At 32.8% G+C, this 18,068-nt stretch overlaps 1 protein-coding gene across 2 annotated transcripts in view; it reads left to right on the top strand.

Moving 5' to 3' along the window:
* The window catches only part of LOC129219417 (octopamine receptor beta-2R-like), a 325,134-nt gene extending 307,380 nt beyond the window's left edge, over positions 1–17,754 (top strand). For both annotated transcript variants that reach the window (XM_054853812.1, XM_054853811.1), the window contains one exon: positions 17,193–17,754. The gene's annotated coding sequence lies outside the window, so the exon portion shown is untranslated. The remainder of the gene's footprint in view (positions 1–17,192) is intronic.
* The last annotated feature ends 314 nt before the right edge of the window (positions 17,755–18,068 follow it).

The raw sequence follows: 18,068 nt of genomic DNA, 5'->3' as shown, positions 1-18,068 counted from the left end.
TATCAAATGTAAAGATTAAAATAATTGCTTACCTCTGTTTAATTAAAATATTAAGAGATATGACAAAATGTTAATGAAATTCAAGCGTCTACTTGTCCCGCACGTGACGGTGGAATGGCCCTTTAGATTTTGGAGGGGGGGGGGATTCAGATATGAAATTTTGCGCAATGTGTCTACGTTTCAGCACCTTTTACTCTCAAAGAGTTACTGATGTTTTCCAGTTACTCTTCGAAAGTAACTGGGTATGAAAAGTTTGACTTTGTGACTGCTTGTTAGCGAATAAATTCTATACCAAAACTCATAGGTCGCAAACGCCGAATGAAATCCTTGGAATGTAATCTGAATCAGAGAAACATTGTTTTCAAATAAAAAAGAACCGACTTCAAAAAACAAAGAGGAACTAAAATGTAAAAAATAATTGTTTTGTAACATTTGCTTGCTCGTCAGTGTGATTTATGATAAAAACATTATTTGCGAATGATCCCTCGCTATTCGTAGCATGTCCTAGAGTTATTCAAATTCGTCTGATTAGTTTACTGATAACTTACTAAATTTTTGAGATATTGAACTGGAATTTTTTTATGAGTTGAGGAATTTAGTTGGGTTTTAGATGCTGGTAAGTTATAAATTGCTATCTTTCGCGCATGAGCAGTGATAAATTAAATGCTTTAAATATCCATATTTTATCAAATTTTCAACATTTTTATTTCAAATATTAGTATTATGCTTCTCTTGTATGCTGTCAATTTTTCTGAAAGTTTCGTAAGCTGTGATTAAAAACTTTGTGTTACGAGCTAAAAACCTTCAAATAAAATCTAAAGTTTTGAAAGAAATGCTTATATTTTCATGAATATCAGTCAAATTCTCAAAAGAATGAAAAATGGTTGGACATAATAAGCTAACCAATTTCTGAAATTTACAGCTTATTCTGAGCTATATACCATGAATGATGACGAAAAAAAATTTTTTCCCCTCAATTTATTGCTCACCCCCGAAAAGCAAGGTTGATATAATTTTTATTGGAAATTCACAGCTGGAGCATACCTGTTATGTAACAAAAGTTACAAAGCAATTGGTATTTTATTTCTTGAGAAATCCTTAAAAATGAGAATTATTGAAAGTGTCCCAATACTTTTGGTCACATACATACAGATGACGCAAATTAAAGTGTGTTAAAAAAAAAATCCAAGATGCAAAAATTCGGGATCATTTTAACGTTTGTCCATTAATGGTGATCAGCGGGAACAGCCCGCTAATAAATTTTTATTGGGTGGGATTTTAGAAAAAGTTGCTGGAATCACGCAATCCCGTAAAAAAGCACGAACCTTAATCTAAAATACTTTAACTCTTATTTGCCAAATGCTACAATTTTCAACGAGGTTGGGATTTATCGAAATTGCACTTAAGTGTTCACTCCCTGGTCGGTCTAACTTATTCCATTTTAAACTCTAATTTCGTTTTAAGTTTAATCTAGCTTTAAAATAATGAAAGATTCAAATAAAACAGCTTTCGTTGGCGAACTTAGTCGTTGGAGGACGCCAAAATCTCCCACGCCAATTTTTGAAAAAAATATTGAGAACGTATTTCAAACGTTTGCAATATCACACGTGACTACAATAAATTTAATTCTATTCTCTCGCAAGAAAATTTGTAAAATAATGGAAATACTCAAATTTTGAAATGTCAAAAAGGGGTAACATACGGGACGAGTCGAAATAGCGATCAAATGTTCAACGTTACGCAACCTTTTGTACAGGTATTACCAATATCTGTACTCAACTGAAATGTAAATTAAACATTTGGGATTGGTATTAAAGCATTTTATGCTTATATAGAGTGGTGGCCGAAATTTTGTAATTTGTATGTTAAATTTAATACCGTAAACGCGAGGCTACTTTGACCCAGATTTTGGAGCTTTCCTCATACTTTTGTCAATAATTTCGTAACTATTCATATTTCCAAGCTGTGAAAGCTTGTTTTACACTTCTAGAGATCTGTTAATTTAGTTTTTGAATAGTGATCAGTTTATTTCCAAGTATTTTTACCCTTTGTTATTGTTTTTTAGTTGGGTCAATGTTACCCTTGCCTTTGGGTTACTTTGGCCCCTGGTTTTCCCTATTTAAAAGCATTGTAGAACTACCTAGAGCCAAAGAAAGACGTGTGCTCATAGGAAAACATATTTATTTAAAGAGAAAAAAAAACTTCTTACAAGTAGTTTGTGTCACACATACTTGTTATAAGAAAAATTATTTTTTTGTTAGTGGTACCTAGTTATTGTCTACGAAATTACCGACGAAGAACAGTCATCTTTTCTTCAGTTTTGGAGATTGAATAAATTTACTAAGATAACACCATTCGTGAAACAAATGATCCTAAATTTTCTGTGAGTTCCAAAAATTTTTGGTGCATTCCATGCTCTCATCATTCGCTCCTTCTTCTCTCGAATGAACATCTATCTTTGGAAACCTGAGCTCCTTCGATTTTACAATAATGAAATTCCATAAACTTTCCAACAAATTTAACAGTATTTGTGATGCAACTGGGTAAATTTTTTTTTCTAAACCTCCTGCAACTTTTAATTCCTCTTCATATTCCATAATGAAAGAAGTGTAGCTGAGCCCTGATGAATTTTATCTGAAATCTCTCTTTTTATCCGTTGCCGAAAATTCCAGGTTTTTCTGGTGTTTTTCCTGTTTCGAGTCTTCGTTTTGGCTATTGTTTAATTTCCAAGTCTCTCTGGTGGATTTTTCAAGTTTTTACGCTGGAACAAAGTAGGTCGTAATTTTTAGGTTAAGAGAACAGAAATGAGAAGCACAACTATAAATATGGCATAGAAAACTAAATAGTGGGTTTATAAATATGTACTTAAAAAACTCTTAGCTGATGTAGAACTGCTTCTACATGGAGATGTTCGAGAGGTTATAAAGGCACATGTTAGCACAAGAAACGCAGAACCACTAGTGTTGCTTCTTGAGAAGAGCTATAGAACTGCTTGGTATACATAATTGAGTGCTTGGGGATGCTGTCTAGTAGAATTTGTCAAAATATGTTGAAAAAGTTGCGCCCTGAAGGTGTTGACAGAGGACGTTGTATCTGTTTCTCGATTTGGATCAAAGAAGGACTCTAGGGCCAAAGTAGCCCGCGTTTACGATACGCATTTTGAAAATGTTACTTTTTATAAAATAAAAATTGTATTATTTCATAGAGAACTAGCTGTGTGGTCCGGCATTGCTAAGTCTACCTCGAATATAAAAGTTGTGTCAAGTGACACATGTTCCGCTATCGGGTTTAAATAAAAGAAAACAATTAGTGTAAAGTTTCCGTCTAGAAAAGAGCAATTCTACTGATCAAAATGTAAGTTTCAACTTCTTGGATTATTTTTAAATTCCAAAAATACAGCGATTTTTATGCATATAAACTAGCTGTGTTGCACAGTCTACCTAGAAAATAAAAATGGTGTCATGTGACACATGTTCAACACTCAGGTATAAAAAAAGAAAAAATAGTGTACAATTTGCCGTGAATATGTAGAAAACAACACTTTTCTGACTCAAAATTTAATTTTTGACTTTTCTAGATGAATTTTAAAATTCCAAAAATTCAATTCTTGTTACTAGTAGGCTAAAATAGTCCATTTTGAGGATCTTTTGACGAAGCAAGGCCGCTGTGTCAAATTTGGCAAAGATCCGACGTAAATTATGGATTTGAATTATTTGTGTATATATATATATACACACACACGTTAGTTTCCCTAGCGTAAGGTTGTAAAGTAGAAATTTCTATCGCGGTTCGTTTTTTTTAAACATTAATTTTCAATACACAGCAGTCGTTTCTAGAAAATCGGTATACGTATGTGTGTGTGTGTGTGTTGTACAAGAGCGTATTTAATAAAGAGCAACTAAATCTGATTGCGGATTTTTGGTTTCACTTGCTCAAGAGTAAATACGCAAGTTAGAGAACGAAAGCCGGTACGTACATGTTTTAGCCTGCACTAAGATACTAAGTTTTGACATAAGATTTATTTATTACTCAAGTTTTCAAAAAAAAAAAAAACAAATCATTAATAAATAAATGTGGATTATTATAATAGTTTACTTCGTGAAATATCGAATAATAAAGTCTCCCAAATTGATTCATATAAATTTTTATCGGATAAAGATGGATAAAAAAATCTATAATATTAAAAAACTAAGCCAAGATTTTAGTTTAAACTTGGAGACCTTTTAAAACAAATTGGCAGAACACGTTAGACCTTTTTGTACTTTTCATACAATTGCATTATTTAGAGAATCCACCTTATTGTGTCTAGTACAGTTCTCTTTGTGTGAAACACGATGTGAGGTGCGTTGCCAGACTTGAAATGAATAGTAGGTTTTAAAGTATGTTGTTTACGGATAAATCTAGAGCTTTTTAAATTGGTGCTTTTTCAGCACATCTTTAAAAAAAAAACAATGCACTAAATCACTGCTTGCAATAACTAGTCTAATAATAATTTTAAATAAAACGTACTCGCTCACAAAGAGACTTTTCTCTTGAAATCCATTGAGCTCTTTTGCGAGTCACTTCGAGTAAAATTCTCGCGTCTTTAATACATTGTCGTAAATCCAAATATAGTTTAACACTTTTGAATTTTTCTAATATTATAGAACTGTTTTGCATTGCTGTTATGGAGGAAGTATTTTTCTAGCTACAGATTGCAAAGTGCTCTGCCAAATAGAAATAATGTTTTATTAATTTGGAAAAGTTTCTGGATAAATAAAAAGTTTGTAAAATGTATGTTGTAGCACTAAGTGATTGTCCTAGCTCTTCTGCAAAAACTATTGAGAACATTTTTTATTTAAAATATTTACGCCGAGACATTGGTTTACCGTTTTTTTTTTTTTTTTTTTTTTTTTTTGAATTAAATCTTCCTATTGCAAACTATAAAAAATGAGAATAAAATAAAATACTAGACATTTTTTATTTTACAAGGATCACCTTTCAACCTTTTTATGTCAAAAGCATGATTAGCTTTCTTTTCAACATAGAATCCAAAAAAAAAAAAGAGAGTACTTTCAAATACTGTAAATATGTTTTAGTTTTATAAAGTTTATTAGTTTTATAAAGTTTTATAAAGTTTAGTTTTATAAAGTTATTTAGTTTATTTATAAGTTTAAAAAATAGCTAATAAATAATGTTACATTTCGTAATTTAAAGTGGTAGAGGAAATATAATTTATTAACCTATTTACTTTTTAAAAAATCTCATTGTGTCAGTTTGCGTTTAATTTTTATTCCAATAAACGATATAGAAAGTAAAAATTACATTTTTAGTCATTTTATATATTTGATCGTATACCCGTATTTGGCTAATATAAATAAGTTAAATATAAATATTTAAGGTAACGAAAAAAAAGCGAAGGAAAGTATCGTATTAATGTAAGGTCTTAAATGTCTTATTATACTGGAAATATTCATTTAAAAAAATAATAATTTCACAAGGTTTAAAACTCAACAAGTGGCTGGAAATATGCAAAAGACAAACACGCATACAATTAAAATGATTGGTGATCAAAAGAGTAATTAGGACATTAATTTAGGAAAAAAAGCCAAGGGATTAAATTCCAATGTACAATGCCAAAAATGGTTGAAACGATCGCATAGCAGCTGTACATCATAGCAACACTAATAATAATTTAGCAAGAGAACGTGGGGCATAGAAATAAGTTATTATCGCATTCGGTGCAGAAATGACTGAAGAATGCATATGGTTAACACGTGGGGCTGAATAGAGAAATAACGCAATATTTTCGTGTTCTTTGAACAAAGTTCCTTATATGTACCAATCTCATAAAGTAATGCAATTTCTAGCAGAGATAATTCTACAGCTATCCCTTCTTTCAGTGTTTCGCCTGCAGCAAGATTATTTCAAATGCATTTTCATTGAGAAATAAGAATTCCTTCTTCCCCCTCCCCCTCTAGCAAAAATAGAAGCAAACACCTGCTTTAAATCTTGAATAAATCAATTTCAAACACTTCGGGAGAACATTTCTGCTCAAATGGTTTGCAAATGTATGCATAGATAAGAATATCCCTCTTGCACACACATTCGAATCTTACGTGCTTCAACCTATTTCTTATTTCTGGAAAACGTATTACAAAATTTTAATATTTATGATAATGTAGAAAAGATAGAGTTCTACAGTGGATTTCTAAGGAAAAAGGACGCATATATAACTTTTTCATAAAATATTTTTTTTTTCGTTTATAGAACTCTAAAATTATCTTGCATACGAATGCAGCGTTCAATTGCAAAATTTAAAAAGAAAATGCAGTAAAGTAGGACAAATCTCAAGAAATAACATAAAACACTGGGAAAAATAGCCCTGTGCCAATTTCCCATGCGATTAAACTTTTGACACAAAGACGTCTAGCAGGCTTCAAATTAAAAATACGATGAATTTAGTCACGGAGTCTTTAAAAACTCTAACGGCACATAAAGAGCAATGACGTGTCCTGTCACCGTTGTATTTCGAGGGAGTCAAGTTATTATAACTGAGTGATTGTAGAAGTACAGTGAAGCATCGCGCCTATACCTTTTTATCAAAGGGACTGTATAAAAAAACATAATATGCGTGATTTATTGGACGATTTCAAAGAACATATACAGGATAAAGCATAAAAAAATTATAAACTGTTCTTCACTGTACATTGAAGATTTTACATGAATTTCTTTCCGAGTCACGGTATTTAAGCTTAGTTATCCATTGTCTTTTCCTCTCCACGTGCTTAGTGCGCCGTCATTTTTCTCTCTCGTAGTTTACAGAGGTTATCTTATTAGTTAGCAATGTGGATATCTTGTTTTGTTAGTTTAGCAAAGTTTCCGTTCTTAATCAACTGTACATAACAGTGCCAGAGACATACACTCAAGAGCCAAAACATTATGACCACCCCTACATTTTGCAATGAACTCGCCTGGATGACGTGGACGGATGGTGATCAGGTGGAAGTGGTATTTAACTGCTGCTGGAGAGTCTAAAGAATCATTCTTTGACTTACTTCCGTGTCTGATGAGAAAGGCTGCGAATCTAAACGACTTTGATAGAGGGCAGATTGTAATGGCTCGAAGACTCGGAACAAATATTTCAGAAGCTGCAGGACTCGTGGGTTGTTTGCGACTAACAGTTTTTAGTACTTATGCAAAGTGGATGAATGACGGTGAAACCAGCAGTAGACGACATGGTATTGGACGTCTACACACTATCGAAGAAAAAGGTCGTCGGAGACTGTCTCTCATGGTGAAACAAAACCGGAGCCACAGTGGCTCAGCTGACAGCCCAATACAATGCAGGGCCAAGTAGAATAGTATCGAAGCACACTGTTCAGTGGACACTGTAGGAGATGGGGCTACGCAGCAAACGTCCTACTCGTGTGCTTTTGCTGACCAAGCGTCACCTCTAACTGCGCCTGCGTTGGGTCCGGGAACATCGCGACTGGTCCGTGGATCAGTGGGAGAGAGTTGCCTGGTCAGATGAATCACGTTTTGTCATGCATCACGGCGATGGCCGTGTCAGGATACGCCGTCTTCCGCGGGAACAGTTGCTCCCTCAATGTACAGTAGGTCATACACAGGCCGGTGGTGGCGGTGTTATGCTTTGGGGGACGTTCTCTTGGGCGTCTCTGGGACCCATGGTTGTGGTATAGCAGACCCTAAATGCCACAGGGTATCTGAACATCATTGTGGACCAGTTGCACCCTTACATGGCCTCTGTTTTTCCAGCTGGAAATGGAATGTTCCAACAGGACTACGCCCCGTGTCACAAGGCTAAAATTGTGTTGGAGTGGTTCGAGGAACATGATGCTGAATTCCAGTTAATGTCCTGGCCGCCTAACTCACCAGATCTCAATCCGATAGAACACATTTGGGATGTCATGGAACGGCAGCTCAGAGTTCAAAAACCACCAATTCCCAATATTTCGGATTTGCGTCACAATTGCTTGAACATCTGGTACAATCTGTCTCCGGCCATCTACCAAGGACTTGTGACATCCAGGACAAGGCGGGTTGAAGCTGTGTCGCGCACCAAAAGTGGGCCAACTCGTTACTGACAGGTGGTCATAATGTTTTGGACCTTGAGTGTAAGTTTCAAGTTCTAGAACAAGTGTTCAAATCAACCTTGCAGCTTCTTCCTGCCATTATCAAGATATTTAGAGCCTACTTGCTCGACCACTTAGAAACTCTAATTTCATTTTTTTTTGGCAACGAAATATTACGAAGGTTTACGAAGAAAAGAAAAATGCGTATTTCTTGTTTTTTAGGGTTTTTTTTTTTTTTTTTTTTTTTTTGAGCTATCACGGATTGCTTATAGTTTTCACCTGACCGTTGAATGACGTCCGTATCCTTTAATTTTTATTTTTTGATGTTTATAATGAAAGCGTCCATATGCTTCAGAATTGATAAAGATATAAACAACCTTCTCGACTGTACATAATCCTTTTTACACGAAAACAAAGGAGAGAAAAAACCACAATCTAAAGTGTGTTGTTACGTTGTACTCAATTTTATTAATTTTGTTTAGGTCGAATAATAAGTTACATACAATCTATGCTATGACACAAAATATTAAAGTAGGGTAAATGACTAGTTATGAGCTTGCTTATTTTATTTTATTTTTTTAATTGGGATACAAGCGTTGCAACTCTAGTTCGTTGAAAAACTAATTCTAATGGTGTTAAAACTTAGAAGTTGCACTTACTTATATAAAACTGTGATATTTTCGTTTATTTTCAATTAAGATGTCTACACATATTTTTTGAGAAAAAAAATGGAACAAACTGATTTAACTAGTTATGGTTCCACGCGTTTAATTATGGTCATATTAAAATCATTTATGGTCATGTTAGCAGCATTAAATTTTTTTTAGGAAATGAACAAAAAAAGCGTTCAATAAAGTTAATAATTTCAGTTTTTCTGCAATATAATCAACTATCTCGACTTATCTATTCGAGGCAAATTAAAAGTACAAACTGGAACTGACAAATCGTCTTTTGAAGGTTCAACTGTACTCTGTAACCAGAAAAAATAATGAATATAAAATAATTAGAGCTCTTCTAATGCTGTACTTTTTAATTATTGATTGCCAAATTTACCTTAAATTTGTTTATAATGTCATTTTCTTACCCGTGTATTTTAAATGAATTGGTTTCTTCAGTTTCCTTTTGGATCAAGGACACGAAAAATAAAGTTTTCAAAAATTCAGTTTCCTTAATTCCAAAAATCTCTCTTCTACTTAACTGAATTAAAGTAACATTATCAATCCTCAGTCATAATTTTGAGTAATGATGTATAAAAAATGAATTATGGTCATCTGTGCCCAAAACTAAGTTACTTACTTCTAATTGACTAGTATGAGCACATGGGGGAGGGTGGCTCAAAGCGGGTAGAACGCTCGAAAATTGTAGTTTTTGGCTTTTTATCGAAACAATTTTGGTTTTATTTCATAGCAAGATTATCGAACTTCAAAACAAAAAGTGATTCGAGCATTATTTCAAACCAAATATTTATTTATTATCAAATATTAGACACTTGAAAAACACTCTTTGAGCTACAAGTGGGCCTAAAGCGTGTAAACTTAACTAATTGTGATTTGATACATTTGCCAATCAAATATGAAGTCATAAATAATAAAAATAGTTGATTAGTTACCTGCAATTATATAAAAACAGTTGTACTTATCCAATTTAAAACCAGTACATTTGTTTATAAAACATAAAGAAATAACTGAGTTAATTTTTAGACTAATTAATTGCCATCGTAATAAATAACTTTTTAAAAATATACTTATCCTATTGAAAGAGAAAATTTAAGTCAGCACACGATCCGAGAAATTTTAGATAAATATATGATTAAATCCTATACCCGCTTTGCCCAAAGGCACGCTTTTTATTTCAATAATTATAACCTAAAATTAATAACAATAAAAAATTTAAAAAAAAACGGAATGACCATCTTAGTTTATTGGTGGAAAGTGTCAGAATAAGTTAATATTATTGACAATAAAAAAGTAATAAGCTGGTCTTTAACTATTTACAAGTTAGAAAACTTATTTTTTTTTTTAAATGTATCATTTTTTTTTAATTTTAAGCCTGGTTGCGCCATGTCGCTTCACTGCTGCTTCGCTGGGATTGATACTAACTCGGGGGTGTTCGGGTAAACACGACATACGTATTCATCGCCACTAACGCACCATGGGGGGGGGATACGATGACTTACCCGCTTTGGGGGACCTACCTGCTTTTAGATCACCCTCCCCTAAGCTTAAAAAGATCTTAAATACATTTAATCTCGTTTATTTGAATATCTGTTAAAAGAATATCCCGCTTAGTGCATTCTATTTTCTAATTACCAAACCGTTACAATATGTGTCCAGGAAAATAAAATTTCACGCAATTTAGATTTCGCAAAACATTTCGTGGCAAGTTTGCTGTTTCATTAAACGGGATCGACTGTAGTGATCACAAAGCTATCTATATGTGTATGAAAAAAGTTAAATAATGAGTAAGTATTAAAAAAACTGATCTATTAAAAAAACAGCCATATCAGTTCATTAAGAAAGAAACACTTTGAAAAGTCAAATGTAAATAAAATCCCCTTTTGGTGACTCAGAAACCTTAACCATAATGAATTTCACCGTCGATAAAAACCAAACTGCTGTGTAGTTTGAAATATCGGACATTTTAACCGTTTAACCGCCGAACTATTGACGGAAGATCAAATTTGTGTAATTTTTTGAAATTATTTCTATTTATGTCTAGTAAATACAGAAATAAAATTTCCAGAAAAAAAATTTTTACTATGTTTTTCCGTGTGTTCCATTTTTGGAACATTGGCGCTTTACATGAAGTTTTTTTTTTTCAGAGAATTTTTTTAAACTAAGAGGTTTTGAATGCGGTTTTTATCTAAGCATACTTTATTACGGAAAAAATATTCTAAATTGCATTTATGTGCATACCAGAATTCATAAAATCCAATACAGAAATATCTAATGAAAGGAAGCATTGCTGTTGAAGTCGTTTGTCGCAATGGAAACATTTCATAGTCGCTTTTTTTTTTTTTTTTTTGCACTCCCCACAACGTCCTTGGGATGCAGATACAATATAATGTCCGTCAGACATTCTTGATTGTTTATGTAAATGACAACGAGGCCCTGGATGACTTTCCACTCGTACTTTTCTTCTTAGGAGGCGAGTTGTTATTTCTCTTCGGAACTCTAAATGCTTCATCTTGACGTGTAACTCACAATGAAGTAACCAACTAGCTACAACTGAAATATTCAGAGCATTACTAAACAGATTCCACCACCATTTTTTACTCCTCAAATGAAGTTTGTAGCTCCCTAAAAGTTTATCCAAGTCGTCCACACACACCCATTCCTTCAATGTATCTCTTGATAAGATGAGGCTGTGGCACATCTATAATGCATTTCTGCGCATTTGAGTAACGTTTTACAGATGCAAATGGCTCATGTGTATAACAATTATATGCTACTGTAACCACTGCATTATCATTCCAGCTGCACATTTACACTGATCCATCAGATCGATAGTCAAAATTTCCTCGATCTTCTTTAGAAAGGGCTTTTTTGGATATCAGTGAACAATGGCCAATTCGGTTTTCACGATTGTTCCTGTTACTCGTACACCTTTTTTTGATAGCTGAGAAATTAAGCCATATGTAAAAAAGTTATCAAAGTATACTTCATGCTTAGACGTGTCAGTCAAAACAGATAATAGATCATTTACAACTCTGGATCCTAATTGCACATCTGGGGATCCTTCTTTTTTGCCTGAATAAATCTCCATGGAATATGGGTATCCACTTGAAGAGCACAGCATCCAAATTTTGAAGCCGAATCTTTTTGGTTTTCCTCTAATAAACATTTTACATGGATGCTGACCGTAGTAGGGAACCATAGATTCATCTATGCTCAATTTTTCATGAAATACACCAAATTGTTGACGGTTTTTACACAATTCTTCGTAAATAGGGTATACTTTTCCAAGTTTGTCATTTTGTTTTAACTCATGGCTATCCGTCAAATGAAAGTTGTTTTTTATTTTTCAAAAACGATTTCGAGGCATGACTGTTGGTACAATTGGCACAGATGTATCTTCTGCACTGCTCCAATACATATCTTCAGAAAGAACGGAATGGTACCCACTCAATAGCAGCAAACCAAAAAATTGTGGGATTTCATCTCTGTCAACATCTATTGATTCTCCTTTTTGCAATGCATACAAGTTTGTCATATTTGCTAAGTGTTCATCATACTGCAAAGGTAAAATTTAAAAAAATAAATCAATTGGAGATAAATCCACTATCGGAAATGCGTGTCGAAGCGGTTTAATACTTTCTGCCGAAATCAGTTTCCAAAAAGTAGCTTTCTTCTCCCAAGTTAAATCCATTTTCATTCTTTTTCTACTTTTATTTCCTGATAATTCCAACTTTTTCTTTTTTTCCGTTTTCATTCGCTTTTTACTTTTATTGTCTAATGATTTCAGACTTTGTTCTTCCTCCGATTTTTTTGGTAAATTTTCACGAGAGTTGGCGGAAAAAATGTCCACCTGTCCACATACATCAATTGGTGTAATAGGTTGTAACTCGTTTTCTAGAATGTCTTCTTCCTCAGTGATATTGCCTGGTTCATCAGGGGGCAATTGGCATATATCTACATCTGACAAATCCGAATCTGACAATGTCTCTAAATAAGCCACAGCTTGTTCTACAGTAAAAATCTTGTAGACATTTTTTAACATTTATGAACAGTTAGTATGCGTCAAACAGAATTTCGTTTCGATCGAAAACAAAGCTAGCGAATTATTGAACTGCATTTAAAATATGAAGAATAAAATGCTCACTAATATTATTTTTTATTATCACGTGACAATGCAGCTGTCCGAGCAGGTGTGGATTAGGAGCCATATAATCCGTCAAACAGTAGACTTATTATTTTCTTTGCTAACGAAATCTCATATCCTTTCAAAATATAAACTTACTTAGTTTTGCCAACATCTACATCAGAGTACATTCAAAATGAGAAGAAAAAAGAAACATATTACGAAAAATGAAATTTCCCCTTTAAAATCGAACGATTTACTTCTTGGAAATTTGACTCCCTAAAAGCGCCAATGTTCCAAAATTGGAACATGCTTTTTTGAATGGGTACACCTTTTGGAAATATCATTGTACATTTCTACAAGCATTTTAAAATCATACGTTGAAGTAGTTTTCACAACTATAATAAATATCATCACATTTTCTGAAAAAGCCAATTTTTGGTAAATTTTATAAGAAAAAGTTTGCAAAAAGCTAAAAAAAACACTCATCTTTGAAAAATCGCAGTAAATAATTGAAAATATATCAACAATCAAGCAGGAAATCAAAAAATACTTTGAAATAAGACTAAACTGTGTTTAAAAAAAACTAGTTTATTTTAACGTTATTTCTTGGGAAAATTTTCAGTTAAATATGATGTTCAATTTTTGGAACATTGGCGAGTAAACGGTTAAAAAATCAATTAAAAAATAACTGAAAATTTAAGCATTTTCTGGGTCCAAGTTTTTTTTTTTTTTTTTTTTTTGGATATTCTATCAATTTCAGTGACTAAAAGTAGCACTTTTGACTGATGGAAACAACCCCTGTCTGAACCAGTAAAATAAAACTTCAAGCTGCTTAAACAATACCTATTTTTATTTGGGCCATTCCAAGGGTAACTGACTGACATTTTTGAAGCAAAACAATGCGTAATTTTATAATATTCAACGCAAAATATAGAAAACAATCTTTTGCCGAGGAATATTCTATTTTTTAGGCTAAATTCAACGGAAGAATTAAATTTTCAAAATACATTTCGGACTAAAAAAAAAATAAAAGCATGGCAACTGACTGACACACTTCTTTTTTAAATGTCATTCATTTACTATTTTTTAAAAAGAAATATTAAAAAATCATCCAAAATGCAAATTCAATTATGTATCATTCAATTCAGCTGAAAAAGTGCAATATTTTTGGGCAAAAGATCGTTTGCACAACATATATTTTGCGTTCAATGTAACAAAATTCGTACTGTTTTGCTTCCAAAATGTCAGTCAGTTACCCATGGAATTGCCCATTTAACAGCTTGACAAGGTTTCTAACATTTAATTTATTGCATAGAATATTACAGTGTAGGACGAGAGATTCCTATGACATCATAATGGAGAGTAACTTTCAAACAGATCGATTGGAATATCCAATTAATTGTGTTCAGTGTTACGAACTTATTTTGAAAGTTAAGAAGTCGGAAGATTATTCTCTAACCATACCAAGCAGATTGCCACATTGGGCCTTGTGTTATTCTTTTCAAGTCAAATATGTTATAAAATATGGAGTGTTGCAAAGTTACTCTAAACTATCACTGTTAAAAATTCAGGAAGATTTTCTGGTAATTGTTACTGTAAAATGGCGGACTTAACGCATCGCTGATATTTACGGTAATTTATACCGGAGAAATAAGCGATCCCAGCGCCAATTGGTTTCTGTGGCCTACCGAGGAAACCGTAAAATTTTACAGTAACATTTGATTTTTACGGTAATAGTTACTGGCAACATGGATGCCAGTAACAATTACCGTAAATTTTCCGGAAAATTTTTAACAGTGTACCCAAAACAAAGTTGTGGTAATTAAATAGTTTATTTTAGAAACTAGTCATATGCCAAGTTTTCTAATTTTGGATGAAAAGTGATATCTTATCAAAACTGCTCAATAAGGATTACGACCATTTTTAATGAAAAAAATATACCTAAATGTGTATTCTTTTCAATTTAAATTGCTGTAATCCTCATTGAAAATGTTTTTTAGAATGTTCTTGCCTATTTTTTGAAATAAACAGTTTAATTCTTTGAAAAAAACATATGAAATAATTTATAAACCTGGTTGAAAGTTATCGTGTTACTCAGAGTAAATTTTAACTATGTAGAAAATGCGAAGCAAAATATTTTGACAAAAGTAGTGCAATGGGGTCGTTTCCAAAATTTTAAAAGTATTTTTTTCTGAAGGAGCATGCTTAAAAACTTAGTCAAATTATTTAAGAAATGTTCAGATCCAAAGTTTAAGATGTTAAAAAAATTACCTTAAACGGTGCGTTTTCATTGTTTACGCTTCTGCCGATAACATCGCAAATGATGAAATGCCATTCACAGTTGCCATTCGTAGAACGTAATGTTTAATTTGCTTTTTTACTCACGCGTACTGGCAACTATATGTTTGATAGCAAGCGTAAAGCGCAATATTTAATTCGCTTCTTGATTATCACAACGTTGAATCGCGGCAGACATATGCGCCAAAAGTCATCATTTGTGACGTCATAGTTTGAAATATCGGACATTTTAAAAAATCAGTTAAAAAATAACTGAAAATTTAAGCATTTTCTGGGTCCAAGTTTTTTTTTTTTTTTGGATATTCCATCAATTTCAGTGACTAAAAGTAGCACTTTTGACTGATGAAAACAACCCCTGTCTGAACCAGTAAAATAAAACTTCAAGCTGCTTAAACAATACCTATTTTTATTTGGGCCATTCCAAGGGTAACTGACTGACATTTTTGAAGCAAAACAATGCGTAATTTTATAATATTCAACGCAAAATATAGAAAACAATCTTTTGCCGAGGAATATTCTATTTTTTAGGCTAAATTCAACGGCAGAATTAAATTTTCAAAATACATTTCGGACAATTAAAAAAAAGCTAAAAGCATGGCAACTGACTGACACTTCTTTTTTAAATGTCATTCATTTACTATTTTTTAAAAAGAAATATTAAAAAATCATCCAAAATGCAAATTCAACTATGTATCATTTAATTCAGCTGAAAAAGTGCAATATTTTTGGGCAAAAGATCGTTTGCACAACATATATTTTGCGTTAAATGTAACAAAATTCGTACTGTTTTGCTTCCAAAATGTCAGTCAGTTACCCATGGAGTTGCCCATTTAACAGCTTGACAAGGTTTCTAACATTTAATTTATTGCATAGAATATTACAGTGTAGGACGGGAGATTCCTATGACATCAAAATGGAGAGTAACTTTCAAACAGATTGATTGGAATATCCAATTAATTGTTTTCAGTGTTACGAACTTATTTTGAAAGTTAAGAAGTCGGAAGATTATTCTCTAACCATACCAAGCAGATTGCCACATTGGGCCTTGTGTTATTCTTTTCAAGTCAAATATGTTATAAAATATGGAGTGTTGCAAAGTTACTCTAAACTACACTGTTAAAAATTCAGGAAGATTTTCTGGTAATTGTTACTGTAAAATGGCGGACTTAACGCATCGCTGATATTTACGGTAATTTATACCGGAGAAATAAGCGATCCCAGCGCCAATTGGTTTCTGTGGCCTACCGAGGAAACCGTAAAATTTTACAGTAACATTTGATTTTTATGGTAATAGCTACTGGCAACATGGATGCCAGTAACAATTACCGTAAATTTTCCGGAAAATTTTTAACAGTGTATACTGCACGTAAATTAACTCGTTGGCAAAGTTTGCCAGGATGCCCACCAATGGTAAGTCCATTGACATTTTTAGGGTTACTTAAATGTAGTTTTACGTTTTTTGGGGGTCCTTGTTTTTAGGGGGCCGTGTAGCATTAGGGGAATGTGCTATTCTTCCGTGCTAAGCACAAAAGTCGTTAGATTTTTTCTAAAAATTGAGTTATTGTCACGAGCTGGTTCTTTATAACATGTTTTACCTATGTACAATGTTGTACTGTCATTTGTGAGTGGGAAATATTTTTAAAATAAAGCTAAAAAAGTGACATCTGAATGAAATATATGGAGGCGTAAAACTTTAAATAGCAGTTTCTCAGTTTGAGCTCAGCTGCAGATACGACTTTGGCGCTAAACAACTTCGAGTGGATGGGAACCCTTGTAGTATCTCTGGGCTGTTTAAGATTGAGTGAAAGAAATTTTTAGACAGTCGTTGATAATGCATACAAGGAAGCAATGTATGTTATTGTAAGTTCAAAACAGCACACTTCTTTTTATACTAGGTAGTATTCACTTCAAAGTGATAAATACGTTTGTTCAGGGTAATTTTTTTATGTGAATCAAAGCGTTTATTTAAGATTAGTTGGTGCGTTTTCATAATATTGTATTTTTGTTTCTTTGCAGGGAATATTTTGGCTCCCCCTCTAGATCGTCAAGAAAAGAGGCGAAAGCGGAATGCTTCTCTCAAGTCCAAGTTTGCGGTGTAAATACCATCACTACCGTTGATATCTGCTCGTTAAACAACAGCACTCATACATGTAAGATGCCTGTCATGTCGGCTCGAAATCTAAAAAAACAAAAAACAAAAGCAAACAAGTTAATTGTATTTTTCAGTTCATTTTGTATCACGTTTGCATGCTCCGTTTGTGTATCTTTGATGTAGATATTGAATATTGTAAACAACATCAAAAATCACTAGTGTAAACAAAAATGTATATATTTAGAAAAAAATGAGATGGATGAAAAATAACGGGAAATCTATTTGTGGGTTTACGTGCCTACTCAATGTGATATTTTAATCGTGCACCTACTTAAGATCTTAAAAGACGAGGATAGAGTTGTCTTGCTTTTACTGAATCCTCCTGTATGTATAAACCAGTAGCTTGATCTCTAAATATTTTGTATATTTTGTCTTGTATAACTGTATTGTCGTTGCGGAACGAAAAAAGAAATGAATAAAAAATTAGATGTGAAAAAACTCTCAATTTCATACTTTTATTGTTTAGGTTATTTCATTATCACGTGACCACTGAGTCAAGATTAAATGTAATACAAATATGAAAATAACTAAGTCCCAAACATTCGGGAATCTAAGTTCTTTAAAATCCCATACATTTGTACAATACTAAAATAACTTTTTAGAATCTTAGTCTCTAAAATTATGTAAAAGGCTGTTTCATTATCACATAACACATTTATAAACCTTTTATTCCTGCAGGGGAAAATCAAACTCAATACGAATTATTCTAAATTTGGTTATTTTTACTAAACTATCATTTT

The sequence above is a fragment of the Uloborus diversus genome, chromosome 3 (genome assembly GCF_026930045.1).
Source record: "Uloborus diversus isolate 005 chromosome 3, Udiv.v.3.1, whole genome shotgun sequence".
Lineage (NCBI taxonomy): Eukaryota > Metazoa > Arthropoda > Arachnida > Araneae > Uloboridae > Uloborus > Uloborus diversus.
This window is presented reverse-complemented; position numbering and strand designations above follow the sequence as displayed.